This window comes from Homarus americanus, unplaced genomic scaffold, assembly GCF_018991925.1.
Source record: "Homarus americanus isolate GMGI-L3 unplaced genomic scaffold, GMGI_Hamer_2.0 scaffold4728, whole genome shotgun sequence".
Classification (NCBI taxonomy): Eukaryota; Metazoa; Arthropoda; class Malacostraca; order Decapoda; family Nephropidae; genus Homarus; species Homarus americanus.
The window spans coordinates 1-11,301 of NW_024736161.1; the positions used below are offsets into that span (position 1 = coordinate 1).

Consider the following 11,301-nt stretch of genomic DNA (forward strand, 5'->3'; position numbering starts at 1 on the left):
GAAACCCCCATTCGGCCTGAGGCACACCTGGCTCTAGACCAGATGGTTTGGTGGTCTCCTCCTCGCGTTTGCATCTCTCCCTGTGTTAAGTACATGCATGCGTCGGTCATGCTTGGCTCCTGTCGTGTTGTCATTGTTGCCACTCGCCGGCATTCTTCTCTGGCTATTTCCCTGACGTTAGGATCCGGTGACGTGAGTAATTTATATGCGGTATCCACCAGGAAAATGTCAGAGTCTTCTGCCGCGAGTGGGACACCACACGCTCCAGCTTTACTGCTTCCGTACAAGTACTCATTCGACGCTCTTGACGGTAGATGTAGCGTGTGTTTAAGCATTGTCTTCATTTCGTTGTCCAGGCGTGCCCAGTCAGTTTTCCTCAGTTGCCAAGTCCTCATTGCATGCACTCCTGCCGGGAACATGAATGTCTTGACTGCATCTATTCTCTGCCACGGTGCTAGCTTGCTTGTCAGTATTTTGGTCCCGAGTTGCATTAGTTCCTCTACTGTTTGGATGTTTGGCAGAAGATGGAACCCAACTGGTCGTCCCAAGAAGAGCGTTGCTTCGCCATCGCTCTTCCATTGGATGGGCGTTTCTCCCACGTAGAACTGTGTCTGGCGCATTCCTCGAGGTCTTCGTCCAGACAGGTGCAATGATGAGCTTTTGCTAGGATTTAGGTCCAGTCCCATCATACTGCATTGTTCTGTTGCTATGTAGAGGAGTTGCTGTAGATTATCTTGCTGTTTTGTAATGATGGTTATATCGTCTGCATATGCTAAGCATGGGTGCTTGTGCTGTTGGTCCAGTATCATTCCTTCGGCCGCGATTTTCCGCAACAGTGGTTCGACCGCTATATTGAACAGGAGACCACTTATTGGGCACCCCTGTTGCACACCGCATTGCACTGGTATCTCTTCTGTTTCTCCTTCCTTTGTTAGTATTCTTGTCGTCTTGCCACTGATGATGTCTCCTGCTACTGTTTCAAAATCCCGTCCCACCCCTATACGGTTGAGCGCTCTTTTAATGAGGTCCAGTGACACTGAGCCAAATGCATTGGTCAAGTCGAGTGCTGCTATGCAGGTATCGCCATTGTTCCGTCGTGCATCGTCCATGTGATGTTGAAGTATGTAGTTGTGTTCTATCACCCCATCACTTGGCATGAATCCTTTCTGTGCGGCGCACAGTACCTCGTTGTCAACGAGCCACCTTCTGAGTCGTGCTGTGAGGCATCCCGTGTACACCTTGTATATTGTTCTGCTCAGTGTTATAGGCCTCCACTTTGAAACGACTTCTGGGTTACCACCTTTTTTGGGGACAAGTATTGTTCTGTATCGTTTTCAGGAGACTGGTATTCTCTTGGCTCTGAGACACACGTTGAATATGGCTGCCATCACTCGGCAGCTTGGGTCAGCCTTTCTCCAGTTCTCATATGATATTCTGTCTTCACCTGGTGACGAATTCTCTGCTGCTGCTAGTTTTGTAAATACTTCCTTCTCTGTGAAGGGCTGCATTTCCATCTCTGGTCTGTCGTGTGGCGGTTCGGGAATGTGCTCCACGGTATTTAGGTCACAATCCTTTTCAACCATCATGTGTTGGAAGTGTTCCTCTATTCTCTCCTTGCTTATTTCACATCTTGCGCCGTTCCCTTCGGCAATTAGCCGTATTGCTCGGCGACGGTTGTATTTGTACAGCCTCTGGATCTGTTTGCAATCATTGGCATCGGTGATTTTCCTGGTCGTGTTCTGTCCTTGAGAGATGTTTATCCTGTTTGCCGCTTGTATTGCTACCTCGATCTCAATCAGTACTTCTTCAAATCTTGCCCAGTCCGGGTTCCGCTGGATCTCATACACTGTGCCCAGAAACGGCTCCAGTATCCATGTCTCCTCAGCTTCATCTCGCTCTTCATTTGGTTCAGGCGTTATGCCAATCTGCTCCTGTATGTTGCCTTCACCACTTAGTGTTTGAGTTGCTTCACTTTGCGATAGTGGTGTCGGGGATTCACTGAGATTACTTTGTCTTCCTTCATTTGTTTCTTGACTTTGCATTATCTGTTCCCCTGTTCGGGTACTGTCTCCACCATGTTCTTCATCGGGGCTTAGAGGTGACAGTGGCATTCTTGGCATGTGCAAGAGGGGTGTCAGGTCCCCTGGGTGCTGTGATTCCTCTCTTGGTGAGGGTTCATTTTGGAGCAGCTGGTTCGGCGTTATCGACCTCAGTCGCGTTTCTTGATCGTCTGGGCTCAGTGGTGACACTGGTGTACTTCTCCCAGAGACGGGGCGTGGTGTCTCTGGTCCTTCCACTTCTCCATCCCTGGGTGGAGGTGTCCATCTGTGCCTTTCTCGTTGCCCTTGTGTTTCTCTTTGCTGCTGTTGCTCGTAATTCTGTGGCTGCTCCCTCTGCTCGTTATCCCTATTTTCCCCAACTTCCTGTGAGGGCTGGGCGCTTGCTGGATTGCCTTCAGCCTGTTGGTTCCCCTGTCGTTGCTCCGCCTGACGTTGGTTGTCTCTCCTCCTCCACTGCCGTACATGTGTTGCTACCTTGTGGTTATTCAATCCTCTCTTTGTTGGGGCAGAGTAGTGGCAGTATTGCACGTCGCACTGGAAACGAAAATGGGGAACCCTTTGCTCCTCCCTCATCTGCCTGTTGAGGATGCACGTGTGATTGCTTGGCCGGATAGTCAGTACCAGATAGCACCCTGCACACATGTTCATATATTCGTTGATTTTCTTGTTGTGGGCTTCCTTTAGATGTCGGACTAGTGATTGCTTGCAGCCAGACCACCCCGATGACGCACATTCCCATGGGCATCCCTGCGTCCTCTCTGTGCATTTGAAGGATGGTGGTGCAGGGAACCATATGGTCAGCATTCGGTTTCTTCTTTCCGGCTGTCGATCTCCTTCGTTTCTTCCCCTTGGCCCTTCGTCGTCCATCTTGCTTTACCCACACGAACACCCACACACACATGACAACCCCCTTACCAGGGTGTACCCGCACTATCACGGTATTCCTGGAGGATCGGCCGAGAGTTGTGTACCGACCTCCCTTTCGCCATCACAAACCCACTCGATCGCAAGGTGATGGTTTACCGGGGAGGGACTTTGGGACGAATACACTTCTATGAGTGCAGGTCCCTCAGCCAGTACGAAGTAAGGAAGTACAGAGAGGAGGGAACAACCACGTGTGAGAAGCACCCACGTGGGGTCCCGTGGGACCAGGTTTGGGGCTTTGCAGGTCCCCGCCGGTATGTTTCCTCTCACTGCATGGTATTAGTAATAACCACAGCAATAGAGAAATACCGGGTTCCCTCCTCGCCGCCTAAAACAACAAAGGAGTAACTCTGTTCCTTTCACCCCCAGAAAGTCAAAATCTGTGCTCTTCCTTCTATGTAAAAAAAGAACACTGATCATGTACTCTCCATTAAGCTGATAAGAACAGATACTACACTTTGATCTTAGCCAAAAGGCCGAGAAGCGATTACTACAATTTGATCTTAGCCAAAAGGCCGAGAAAGCGATTCCAAAGCTGTTGCAATTAAATTAATGCACATTAGGTAATATTCTTACTTCGCTTCACCTGTAAATTGGTGCAACAAGGATCTATCTCGAGTTGTGTTTGCAGATAAACATTCGAATTCCTTATACATCAACATTTAAAATCTATAATAACAAAAGTCGTAATTATGTAACCAATTAATTTACTATTCTTTACACTTCATGGCTATATTACCATTTACAATTTTCAGTTTTCCTTAATCACTATCATTAATGCCTTCTTCCTTTGTTTAGGAGCTCTTATTGACCAGTGTTAGTGAAGGAAGAAACTGGCATGTTTGAGGGGCAGACTGAAGAACACATTTACTGTACTTTCCCCACGTAGAGTTACGCCCGTTGCCACTGTTTTTTTTACTATGGTACCACCAACAAACCCGCTGTTTTCATTTTATTTTATTTTATTTTTACATAGTAACTGGAAAACTAATTTCCGAAAAATATAAATTGCACTAGAAATGAAAGTGACTAAATGCGTGAGACGATTACTTTATGAACCTTGTATGCCAACCTTCATGAAGGAATGAAGCTCCGCCCAGAAAAGTAGTTCCTGAAGTATTTGTAAAATGATTACATAAGTATAGACATTTCTTGCATATAATTGAAGAAAATTTGGAATTGTATCAATTTCTAGTTTGGTTATTATTCAATTTCCCAATAAAATGATACTGGGCTATATTGATCTTGTTACTATGCCAAAGAAAGTAGTTCCACAATGTTCAGTTTTATATTAGGAGGGATAGCCCTCACTAGATAGCAAGTTCCTCATAATTGATATTATAAGTAATACCCCAAACGACTTAATCGTGAGAGGGAGAAACTTAAGGTCAATTTGAGATAGAAGAAAACTTGGCTTACCTCTATACTTTAACAAACTTATCCTGGCAAATCAATCTAAAGATGGTGGTTGAGATACTATTAATTACTTTATTTTGGATCTAATTTGAAATCATCTTGATTTAGACACAAGAAAAACGCGAAAATAAATATCAATAGTTAACATTTTCTAGCCCAGTATGTTTGTAAATGAATAAAGTTTATAAAGCCAAACTTGTTTATTTCTATCACATGCTCTTATTTTTAATTTGGAAATTTTTATTTTAGCATACTACGAATTATAGAAAGAGTAATCATTTTATTTGTTTGTAAAATGAGGTAAATAACATAAAAAAGAAGGTTCAGCGCATTGATGGTCAGTCAAGTAAGGTTAGGGTTCAGGATGATGATGTTCGTGCATACTTACCTGGCACAGGAGATACCGTGATCACGAAGGCGGTTTTCCCAGGGCGAGGCTCACCATTGCACTCCGGTGATGCTGACCCTTGCGATTAACCCAAATGTGGTTAACTCGGGTGTGCAATTTTTGTTAGCGGGGGACTGCGTTCGCGCTATCCCCCTTATACATATCATAAGGGACTCTAAACGAAATATAAAGTAAGGTGCAGCGGCGTATTTGCACCGCTTAACAAGGTCTCTGTTAATAAATAGTACTTGATTTATGCTTAAGCGTCAGCGAAGAATTTTTTTCTACGCTACTTTTACATGATTTGTATTTTGACAATTTTGTGTGAATGAAAAGATTTTCAAACTCTCCAATTGATGCCTAGTAACTCATAATACTGAAAGAAGTTTTTAATAGTCTGTTAGGAAAACGTGTTAATCTAAATTTTTTTCAGTATAATATCGAGACATTTTTTTGAGATTAAAAACTTTGATTGAGACAGAAAAAAGGAGTGTTATGTCCTCATGACACAATAGAGAACTTCAAAATATTAACTGTACTCATGTTGTGAAATGAGCCTGAACTTATCCTAATGTTATATCCAACGTTATCCTTGCCAGGTCCTAACACACCTCTTATCCATGTTTGTCACATCATACTCATGCATGTGTAACTCCGCATATTGTAACCTACCAAGGACCGAATAAACGGACAATTACATCCTGCTTTTTTGCAACCCAGAAAGAAGTCGCACCTGTGTCTGACCGTGACATATATACAGCGATTATAAGACATTATATGCCCATGGCCATCTTTAAATAAAATGTAATATATTTGCTTTAATTTCTCCCCATGGGGAGTGGACCGATCCCGGAGATACTGCAATACCGGGCAGATCCGCGGCAAAGGTGGAGCAAGCCCCTAGCACTTCGCCATGATCCAAAAATCAGTTTAATATCGAAGATCCCACATGGGGATCGTATCAGATATTAAGCTGATAAGAACAGATACTACACTTTGATCTTAGCCAAAAGGCCGAGAAGCGTTGACAATGATTATATGATGATTATATGGAGAGAAGAGAGCAGTGGCTCTGAGAGTGGGAGAAGGGTATAGTACAAGGTAAAGTTTAGAAGTGGGAAGTAGAGGAGAAGGTTAACAGCAGGTGGGCTATCCACCTTGCGGAGACGAGTTTTTTGTCTTCCGTAACTGTGCTGCGTTGAGAGGTTCTTGGGGTTAGGGAAGGCCGGTCTCAGCCAAGCTAAGCTAGGTTGTTCTAAGGTGTCCTGAGGGCATATTTTGTTAGGGGGGGTCTCTCCAGGTCCTTGTGGCACTGGAGGGATGATCCCCATCTTTTAGTTATTTTTATTGTTATTTCTTATTGTTATTTTGTTGTTATTTTGTATATAGAGGCTCTGGTTCTTCGTTATCATTTTTCCTGCTTCTAGGCCACCATCCGTGCGATGTGTTGTTGTTTTCCTCAATTAGTTGGTTTAGTATGGGATCCTGTTCTTGCTCGATTTTTTCCCATATTACATTTGCTTGGGTGTGTATTCTGATGTTGAGTGGGTCTATGCCGTGTTCTGTGTGTATGTCTTGTACTGTTTGTGTGTATGGTGGTTGGTGTTTTGCCGCTCTTCTGAGGGCTATATTTTGCACTGCTTGATATTTGAGTTGATTGGTTCTTGAGATTGTGTTCAGAGGTATCGGGGGGTATTCTAAGTGTGGTCTGATCAGTGCTTTGTATAGGTGCAATTGCGTGTTGGTTTCCAATTGGCGGAATCTTTTGAGCTTAGTAAGTTGTGATCTTGCCTTAGCTAATCTTTCGTTAATGTGGGGTGTTATTCCGCATCTGGATATCTTGAGTCCTAATGTTTTTCCCTTGGCAGCGTATGGTATTTGTTGGTTGTTAACAATAATAGGGAATGGTTTTGTTTTTGCGATGTGAATTATTTGGAGTTTTTGTACATTGGTTTTTATCTTCCATTTACGTTCATAGTCGTTTATTACCTCTATTTCTCTGCATGTTCTAATAGCCATCATTTGTTTGGACTTTCCCGGGTACCTGACTATCTGTGTTACATCGTCTGCGTAAGCGATGTATTCTGATTGACGTGGTTGCGGCATATCTGCCGTGTATACAGTGTATAACGTCGGCGATATATTACTGCCTTGGGGAACTCCGCTATGAAGGATGAAGGTTTGTCCTAGATGGTTGTCGATTATTAATTTGGCCTGTCTGTTATCTAAAAAATTACATAATAGTGCTGTGATATTGGTAGGCATGTCCAATTTGATTATTTTTAACTTCAATCCTTCATGCCACACTTTGTCAAATGCTTTTGAAACATCTCTCAGAATTATGTTGCATTGGTCTCTGTTACTTGCAGCATTTGCAATTGATTCATATATTAGAGCTATTGCTGTGTTGGTTCCTCGGTGTTTTCGAAAGCCGTGCTGTCTCGGGTTATATTTGTTTTCTTGGTCTAGAAAATTTCTCAGTCTGTTGTTGATTATTTTTTCCAATATTTTACCAGGTGTTTCCAATAATGATATAGGTCTGTAGTTTTCTGCTTGAGTATGGTTCTTTCCTGCTTTCGGAATGAGTCTGATTTTGGCTAATTTAAATTTGGTAGGGAAAAAGCCAGTTGCAAGTGAGGCATTGTATATATTTTTGAGCTGTTCGATCATAGACTGAGGAATGTTTTGAAGTACGATTTTATTAATTTGGCTTATGCCAGGTGCTTTATTCTTGAAACTTGCAATTGTTTTTGCAATATCATTTTTAGTTAATGGGGCAATTATTGGGTTGTTTATGTCTAATAAGTCGAGGTTGATTTTATTGGTAGGTTTCCATTTCTCTGTGTTCTGGCTCAAATATGTTTTAGTTGCCTGTTCTGTTTCTTGGCAGAAGCTTCTATTGTCTTCGTCATTTATTCTGAATATGTTCTTCCAGAATTCTCTAAATATTGGTTCTTTATCGTGTGGTTCTGTTACCTTTCTACCGTTTTTGTCCTTTATGTAGCTAGTTTCTTCCGAATTTGTTCCCATTAGGTTTTTTATTTTCTTCCAGAATGCTTTTGGATTTTTGTAGTCTGCTTGTGTATCCTGGATCAGCTTGTTCCATGTTTCATTGTGTTTGTTCTTGCTCATGTCTTTCAGTTCTTCTTTTAGATTCCTGTATAATATTGTGGTGTCATTGCTCCACCCGTGTGTTTTGGTGTATTCATATAGATTGGTGAATCTAGTTTGGATCATTTTCTCTTCATGTGTTAATTGTGCATGTGGTAATGTACGGTATGTTGTTTTTGGAATGTTGTTTTCCATTGCTGTTGTTCCTTCTTTGTACCATGTATCCAGTGAATTATCAATCTCTGTTGTGTCTTTGTTGTGTAGGAGTGTTGGTTCGTTGTTGCTAAGTTCCGATTTAAAATTTTCCCAATTTGCTTTATTGAGTGAAAATCTTGGGATTGATGGGATTTGTATCGGGAATGTGGATAAAGTTGCAATTATGGGTAGATGATCACTGGTTGTTGTGGGTCCCGCTTTTAGATGTACGTTTAGATGGTGATGTCTATTGGTTAAAACAATGTCTGGTTTTCCAGTGTTGCCGGCTGATATGTAAGTTGCGAAGTCGGGCCCGAGGTGTGTTATTGTCCCGTGATCGATGAGAGCATGGAGGATTTTTCCTCCTGGGTTTCTGACATTGTTTCCTAAGGTTGTGTGTTTTGCATTGAGGTCTCCTATGAAGTATGCTGGATTGTTTTGCCTCATTAGTTTTAAGATGTCCCCTGTAGGAAATATTGGTCTTCTGAATGTTAAATATGAAGTTCCGATGGTTATTGGCCCTCTTGTTGTATATACTTCGGCTGCCAGAAAGTTACTTTGAAAATTGTCAATGATTTTATATTGTATGTTGCGTTTTATGGCAATTGCTATGCCATCATGTGGTTCGTTGTGTATGTTCATTTGATGTACATGGTAGTTAAAGATCTTGATTTTTTCACTATTTTTCCTACCATGTGCGTTGATGAGAATGATGTCAGGGTCTAATGTGCTGTATATGTTGGTGAGTTCTGATTTCCTTGCCGAATTCCAGGCTAGGACGTTGTGTTGGATTATCTTTAATGTTTTGTTTTGAGTAGTCGTGGGTCCCGAGAACTTGGTGTAGGGTGTCTGCTGGCTCGTATATCTCCTGGCGAGTGTCCACTCCTTTCCTCCTTCAATCCCGATCTGATTTTCTTAAATTTAATTGTATCTACTCTTTCAATTCTATTGTATTTGGTGTTAATAAGTCCTGCATTTATCAGTTGTTCTATGTAGAATTCTTCTACCCTATCATCTTCGTAGGTAACTTTTACTGTGCCTTCCTCTATTTCCTGGAGAAGTCTGTCATTTGTTATTGTAGGTGCAATGCACATTACACAATAACCTTACTTTAGTTTTAAATTGGTGCAACAAGAATTTATCTCGAGTTCTGTTTGCAGATAAACAGTCAAACTCCTTATGCATCAACACTAGTAATCTATAATAACAAAAACCGTAATTATATTACCAATTATTATACTATTCTTTACACTTCATTGTTATATTACCATTTACAATTTTTAGTTTTCCTTAATCTTAAAAAAAATCACTTTTGTTCGTTATTTCTTTCTTTCATTCTTTCTTTCTTTTTTCTTTATGAACATTATTGACCAGTGTTAGTGAAGGAAGAAACTGGCATGTTTGAGGGACAGATTGAAGGACGCATACCCTACACTGTACTTTCCCCATGAAGAGATACGCCGGTTGCCAATGTTTTTTAACTATGATACCAACAATACACCCGCTGTTTTTGTTATTTTATTTTTTACATAGAAGCTGGAAAACTAATTTCCGTTGCATTATGAAAAGTATAAATTGCACTAAAAATGATAGTGCCTAAATGATTGAGATAATTACTTTATGAACCGTGTATGCCAACCTTCATGAAAAAATGAAGCTCCGCCCAGAGAAGTAGTTCCTGAAGTATTTGTAAAATGCTTACACAAGTATAAATATTTATTGCATATAATTGTAGAAAAATTGGAATTGTATCAATTTCTAGTTTGGTTATTAGTCAATTTTCCAATAAAATGATTCTGGGCTATATTGATCTCATTACTATGCCAAATAAAGTATTTCCACAATGTTCAGTTTTACATTAGGAGGGATAGCCCTCACTGGATAGCAAGTTCCTCATAATTAATAGATAAAGTACATAAGCAATATCCCAAACGACTTAATTATGAGAGGAAGAAACTTTAGGATCAATTTGCTACAGAAGAAAACTTGGCTTACCTCTATACAAACTTATCCTGGCAAATCAATCTAAAGTTGATGGTTGAGATACTATTAATTACTTTATTTTGGATCTAATGGGAAATCATATTGAATTAAACACAAGAAAAACGCGAAAAAATTATCAATAGTTAACATTTTCTAACCCCGTATGTTTGTGTTTTGATGGAAATGAATAGTTTATTTCCATCATATGCCTCTCACTTTTAATGTGACAATTTTTATTTTAGCATATTACGAATTATATAAAAAGTTATCATATAATTGGTTTATAAATTTAAATAAATAACATAAGAGAGATGGTTCAGCACAATGATAGTCAGTCAAGTTAGGTTAGGGTTTAGGATGAACAATTCAGGGCATACTTACCTGGCACAGGAGATACCGTGATCACGAAGGCGGTTTTCCCAGGGCGAGGCTCACCATTGCACTCCGGTGATGCTGACCCTTGCGATTAACCCAAATGTGGTTAACTCGAGTGCGCAATTTTTGTTAGCGGGGGACTGCGTTCGCGCTATCCCCCTTACACAATTCATAAGGGATTACATAAGAAATATAAGGTACAACGGCGTATTTTTACAGCTTAACAAGGTCTCTGTTAATAAATAGTACTTGATTTATGCTTAAGGTCAGCAAAGAATTTTTTTTCTCCGCTACTTTTATATGATTTATATTTTGACAATTACGTGTGAATGAAAGATTTTCAAACTCTCTAATTGATGCCTAGTAACTCATAATATTGAAAGAAGTTGGTTTTTTTTTAATAGTCTGTATCACACTCGACAGTCACTCACTGTCACAGCAATGAAAGAAATCTATCATGATCTTGTTTACCAACACCTGATACACTGTCACACAGTATGAGGGGGGGGGGGGCCTCTAGCTCTTCAAAAACATAATCTCTGGTTACTGCACAAAAGAGAATTGTACGGACAATGACCTACTTGAAAAAAAAACAGATCACACAAATAAAAAATTAGCTATATTGAAAATTTTTAAATTCGAAGATGTTAACACCTACTGCTGTGCCCCTTTGTTTACAAATCTATCAATCACTTTTCATTCGCCTCTACCGCCGTGGACTTCCCCGAGTGTTGATGTTGTCGTCCACACCTTCCCTGGTCGTAAATCCACCCAACTGCGGTATATGCTCAAACTTAACTGCCTTGAGCAGATTAATGATGTCGCCTCCTCTCTTAAGACCTCCCACCC

The 11,301-nt window shown here is 40.7% G+C and overlaps 3 non-coding genes and 1 pseudogene across 3 annotated transcripts; 2 read left to right on the forward strand and 2 right to left on the reverse strand.

The window, feature by feature from the left end:
* Positions 1–3,268: 3,268 nt before the first annotated feature.
* On the reverse strand, positions 3,269–3,472 carry LOC121872104 (annotated as a pseudogene).
* A 1,308-nt stretch (positions 3,473–4,780) lies between these two features.
* On the forward strand, positions 4,781–4,943 carry LOC121872102. Its single transcript, XR_006090025.1, has one exon. It is a non-coding gene; the product is annotated as a U1 spliceosomal RNA (small nuclear RNA).
* A 678-nt stretch (positions 4,944–5,621) lies between these two features.
* LOC121872103 lies at positions 5,622–5,814 on the reverse strand. The gene has a single exon (XR_006090026.1). It is a non-coding gene; the product is annotated as a U2 spliceosomal RNA (small nuclear RNA).
* Positions 5,815–10,450: 4,636 nt separating this feature from the next.
* On the forward strand, positions 10,451–10,613 carry LOC121872101. Its single transcript, XR_006090024.1, has one exon. It is a non-coding gene; the product is annotated as a U1 spliceosomal RNA (small nuclear RNA).
* The last annotated feature ends 688 nt before the right edge of the window (positions 10,614–11,301 follow it).